The sequence below is a fragment of the Sinocyclocheilus grahami genome, unplaced genomic scaffold, assembly GCF_001515645.1.
Source record: "Sinocyclocheilus grahami isolate Dianchi unplaced genomic scaffold, SAMN03320097.WGS_v1.1 scaffold998.1, whole genome shotgun sequence".
Lineage (NCBI taxonomy): Eukaryota > Metazoa > Chordata > Actinopteri > Cypriniformes > Cyprinidae > Sinocyclocheilus > Sinocyclocheilus grahami.
This window is the reverse complement of record NW_015506177.1, coordinates 351206-355903: the sequence shown is the minus strand read 5'-3', so window position 1 is coordinate 355903 and position 4698 is coordinate 351206. Positions and strand designations below refer to the sequence as shown.

Below are 4698 nucleotides of genomic sequence, written 5' to 3'. Positions count from 1 at the left end.
TAAACATGCTTCTTTACTTCACCCTGCTGACACTTTCTGTGGCAGAATTTGTTTTTCATCTAGCAAAAAAAAAATAAGGCTATACGTTTATTATTTCAAAAATAAATTGTGAGTAAACCAAGTGCTATTTTCTATTGGTCTAAGTTTATTGGAAATATGAATTGAAGGAAAGTTTGGGTATTACCTATTAAATATATTTTTCTTAAAATAAATTTAATTTAAGATGCTGCACAAATGTTACCCTGCTAAGCATTTTTTAACCAGATTTATTGAAGATATAGATGTAAATTGTTCATTCTATTCATTACACCCAGAAACGGTACCTCATATTTTCTGACATTGTCAATATACAAAGAGGTTATGGTGGGAGGTTTAGATTTATAAATGACAAAGTGTTGTGCAACTTTCTTCTACTATATGAACATGTAATATTTGGCTTTTTGAGCTATGACAAGAAGTTTGAAAATGAGGCTTACATTATCAATCTCTTGGTTATACTTGTTAAATTTCATATTCACCGTTGTAAATTCAGCAATCAGAAACCTCTTTTTTCTGTGGAATTAGATATCTACAGAAGCACCATTAAGGAGAGTACAAACAAAAAAGCTGCAAAAACTGTGTATTTATTTGGTATATTTAAGTTATTGTGATTTAACAAGGCCTTTCATTTTTTCATTATTTTATTTTATTTGTTGGTTTTATATATACGTGTATAGTTAATATGTACTTTTTATGTTTGTTTGTTTTGTATACCCTTGGCACTTTTGTTTTGTATTTGTAGTTCAAGCATTAATTTAAAAACAAAGTTTGAAAAATGCGCTGTCTGCCATGTTTCTGTAATCGCGATGCGTGAGGAAACTTTACTGATCAAACGAGATGAGAACAAAAGAGCGCCGCGTTTGGATGATTACAGATGAGACTTTATGTACTGGAAATAATCAAGTCAAGTAAGTCAAGTCAAGTAAGTATATCTTGATAAAAGCTTTATTTTTTGTTGTTAATTTTTTGCCATTAGTTCTTGCAATATGAACTAGGAAGGTGAATTCCTATAATGTATCTATGACTGCAATTATAATTATTTATTATATCTGAATGTGATCAATATTTACATTACAATATTTTATTTTAACAAAAAATAAAACTAAATTTAACGATATTGTACAAAATTCAAAGATCCGATCTAGTAATTTAACTAAATCTATATAATCGGTATTATAACCAGTGGTAATATTCAATATATAAGCCATCTCAAGAAATAATGTTTTATTTTTATTATTATTATTATTTTATTTTAGCATTTGAAGAGTGAGATGTTCAGTTCCCTTTCGGTCGGTCACTCCGAGTCATGTCGGTGACCGACAAATTGGGATCTCGCTTCGAGAGACCAATCTACTTCGAGTGTAAACTAAACGAGCCAATGTACAACGAGCCAACTGGCATGCGATGATTGCATCCTGATCGCAGCGCGAGTATAATTAGGCAGCAGGTGCAACCAGGGTTATTACAGTTTTTAATTAGTTTTATTTTAGTATCGTTTTCAAATTTGCTATACAATTCAGTCTAGTTTTTATTAGTCTCATATTGTTGTTAGTTTTAGGTTAGTTTTTATTTTGTGAACACATTTTTATTTAGTTTAGTTTCAGTTTTAATTAAAGTTTAGCAGAATTAACAGATCACTTCCAGAGCGCAGGCCAAAGAAAAACTTAATTTAGCCTTAGTGATGCAAATGTCTACACAGCAAATTACTGAGTAATAAAAACCTAGTGTTGGGCAGCGAGTGATCAAATCTGGTGTTGATTTACAAATATTAAAAGCTTTATCACTTGTTTAGTGATAATGCACAGTGTTTCCTTTGGGTGTTCACATATAATCAACATCTGCGCATGTGCAGAGCATTTTCAATCTCCCGCCCATCCTACGCTACGCTCTCCTGTCTCATTGTCTTTATGGATTTGCCTGCACAACGGTTCCAAGGTATAGTATTATTCATTTATCAACTTGTGATTAATTTATGAACGTGTATCATCACCTAAAGCAAATTGTATTTGTTTTATATTATACTGTTTGTGTGAAAAATAACTTATTTGCCTCATTTTACCCAAACATTGACACGGTCAAAGTAAGTTATGATTATTTCTAATTTATCACAAGATTAATACACAAAGTCAACATTGCATACTCTTCTTTAAGTAATAAAATAAGTATTAAATTATCATAATATCGATAATCAGTAACGTATATGGTTGGCTTAACTCTGTCAGCATTTCTTTTTACCTCAGTTTAATTTCGCGCGCTTTTGTTCTGCAGTTCAGTCTTGAGTTTACCATTTCACGAGTAACGATAAACTAAGATGTAAAAAATCGTAGGTCCATTTTAAAGGACGTTTTAACGTTTAGTAAATGGCAAGACTGACACGGTAATTTTATCCCCCCCTCAAATTCGTAGGACGGCACCATGTCTGAAAGTGAAGCGGTGAGGCTACTAAATTCGATAATGGACGATGGAGATAGACGTAAGTTCATTACCATTGTGCTCATTTTAATTGTTTTGTTAAATAATGTAGCAGTTTAAGCATTTTCTGTGTGGTACCAACATTATGCGCAACTTTGAAACTGACATGATTTGGATAGTTAAACTGAGTTTATTTGTCATTTGGTGAAAGTATCTTTTATAGGGTTCCCCAACATTTATAAGTCCGTTTATATCTTTCATTCCGTAACTACGGGTTTAATTCTGGTGTTTTTAAATGTCATGCAAACCAGAAAGCAGACGTTAATCTAATTAATTGCTCTTGAAATAGTATTTTCTTGAGTGGCGCCTCCGCTAACGGATTAAGCCGAGCACCCACAGACACGCACGAGATATCGGCCTATGATGATATCTCGAGATCGACATCTAGCATCGTTCTCGGGGTACTTTGATAACATTGGCCGATCAGTCTGTACAGCGCTCCAAAAAGTCGAAAAACATTTCTTCTTGAGAAACGCAAAAACGTGCTCGAGCAATAAGTACGGGAGGGCAGCGCTGCATCAGCCGACAGATAGCAACTCAAGACCGGGTAAACCGGTTTGTTTCTCCCGCCGAGGCATTTTTTGTCTTAATTTGTGTTAGTATTAGTTGAGCAGACGTGCATTAGTTGGCCTGACGTGAGGGATTCTTTCTGTACAACTTAGTTCTAGCTTTATATGTGTGGTATTGTAAATCTGTAACAGTATTTAGTGCTTATGTGTGAATATAAAGTTTGAGTTGTTTTGACAATTGACATAGGCATGTGGTAGTTCTTACTGTAATATGTGTGTTGGTATTGAACAGAATCTATAGTAAAACACAAAGTGACCTTATTATATCAAGTCTGTTAGTTTGCTTTTTTCTTTGGAGGATAAGCACCCACTGGCAAAAACATAAACCGACACCTGTGCCCACACTAGAGTGTTGTCAAGCATTTAGTGACAAATTAAAATCTTATTAGTTTTCTTTTTGAATTTGTATCTTATGTATTTTTATGTCATTTTTGTTTGTATAAAGTGTATTCAAGTTTGCTTACCTGTTACAGGTTGGACAGTAAAGGCAAGAACACAATATAGGGACACTAGAAAATATGTAAAACTCAAAGAGCCGTGCTTTTTGGAGTTTGTCACTGAAGGCAAGTCTCTAAATTAAGCTATACTATACAGTAAATGCACAAAGTACTTTAATGTCTTTATGATTAATAAAAAAAAAAATGTAGGGTAGTAACGAAGTTATTGTTTTACAGCAAAAAAAGCATTTACCATTCCAGAACAGACACCTGTTAGGGTAATGGATGACACCTCTACAGAAGTGGACGTGGATGTATTTGCTGAACTTGTTTCTGAAAGGGGCATGTGCTTTAGTTTACATACTAATGATGGTAATTATGTTTATACTTATTTGGTCTTATTTTAAAATTGTGGTGATGTTTACATTTTTGCAAGTGATATTTTTATGTGCTGTATACAGATTCCACTTCTGCACATGAATTGTCCCCCCTTCTGACTGATTGGAAGTCTGTCAGCAGCAAGTCTTCTACCTTTACTGAATGCAATGAAGGCAACAAAACTTCTGCCTGCCCTTCCAAGAGACCCAGGTTGGATGATTCTAAGCTTGCAAAAGAGGTTGGTAAGACAAGGGATGTAACTCAGCTTAAAGAAAATGTTCTCCAGTTTATCAAAAAAAGAAGGAAAAAAAGCAGTTCTATAGACAATGTGTATATTTTGGTATTGTCCGTTTAGACAATTGAAGACATCCTAAAGTGCAAACCTGGTGGTGTAGAAGTGATGCAGCACTATAAATACACTGGTAATCTGCCAACATCCAAAAGAAAGGAGATGATTAATATATTGGTTGCACACATGACTGAACAAGAAGGGTAAGCTTTGTTCATATAATGTTCATATCACTGTACTTCCAACTTATTCAAATATGACCCTGCCTGTGAAACCCAGGCTAAAGTCTCATCTAATTCTGATATAACAAGCATCAAAGTTTGATTTCAACATTTCAAAGTTTTAAATTTCAACCATTAATTTAACTATGATTTCAATCTTTGACACGGCCTTACTCAGACAATATTAAAGATATCAATATTATATTTTCACAGAATAAGAAAATATCACAATAAAATGACTTTAGCTGGGTTTTCACAGGCAGGGTCACAAATGACTTAGAAGTACACTGAAA

At 33.7% G+C, this 4698-nt stretch overlaps 1 long non-coding RNA gene across 1 annotated transcript; it reads left to right on the top strand.

Moving 5' to 3' along the window:
* Positions 1-1751: 1751 nt before the first annotated feature.
* On the top strand, positions 1752-3618 carry LOC107565385 (uncharacterized). Its single transcript, XR_001606372.1, has 3 exons — positions 1752-1974; positions 2446-2512; positions 3554-3618. It is a non-coding gene; the product is annotated as an uncharacterized lncRNA (long non-coding RNA).
* The last annotated feature ends 1080 nt before the right edge of the window (positions 3619-4698 follow it).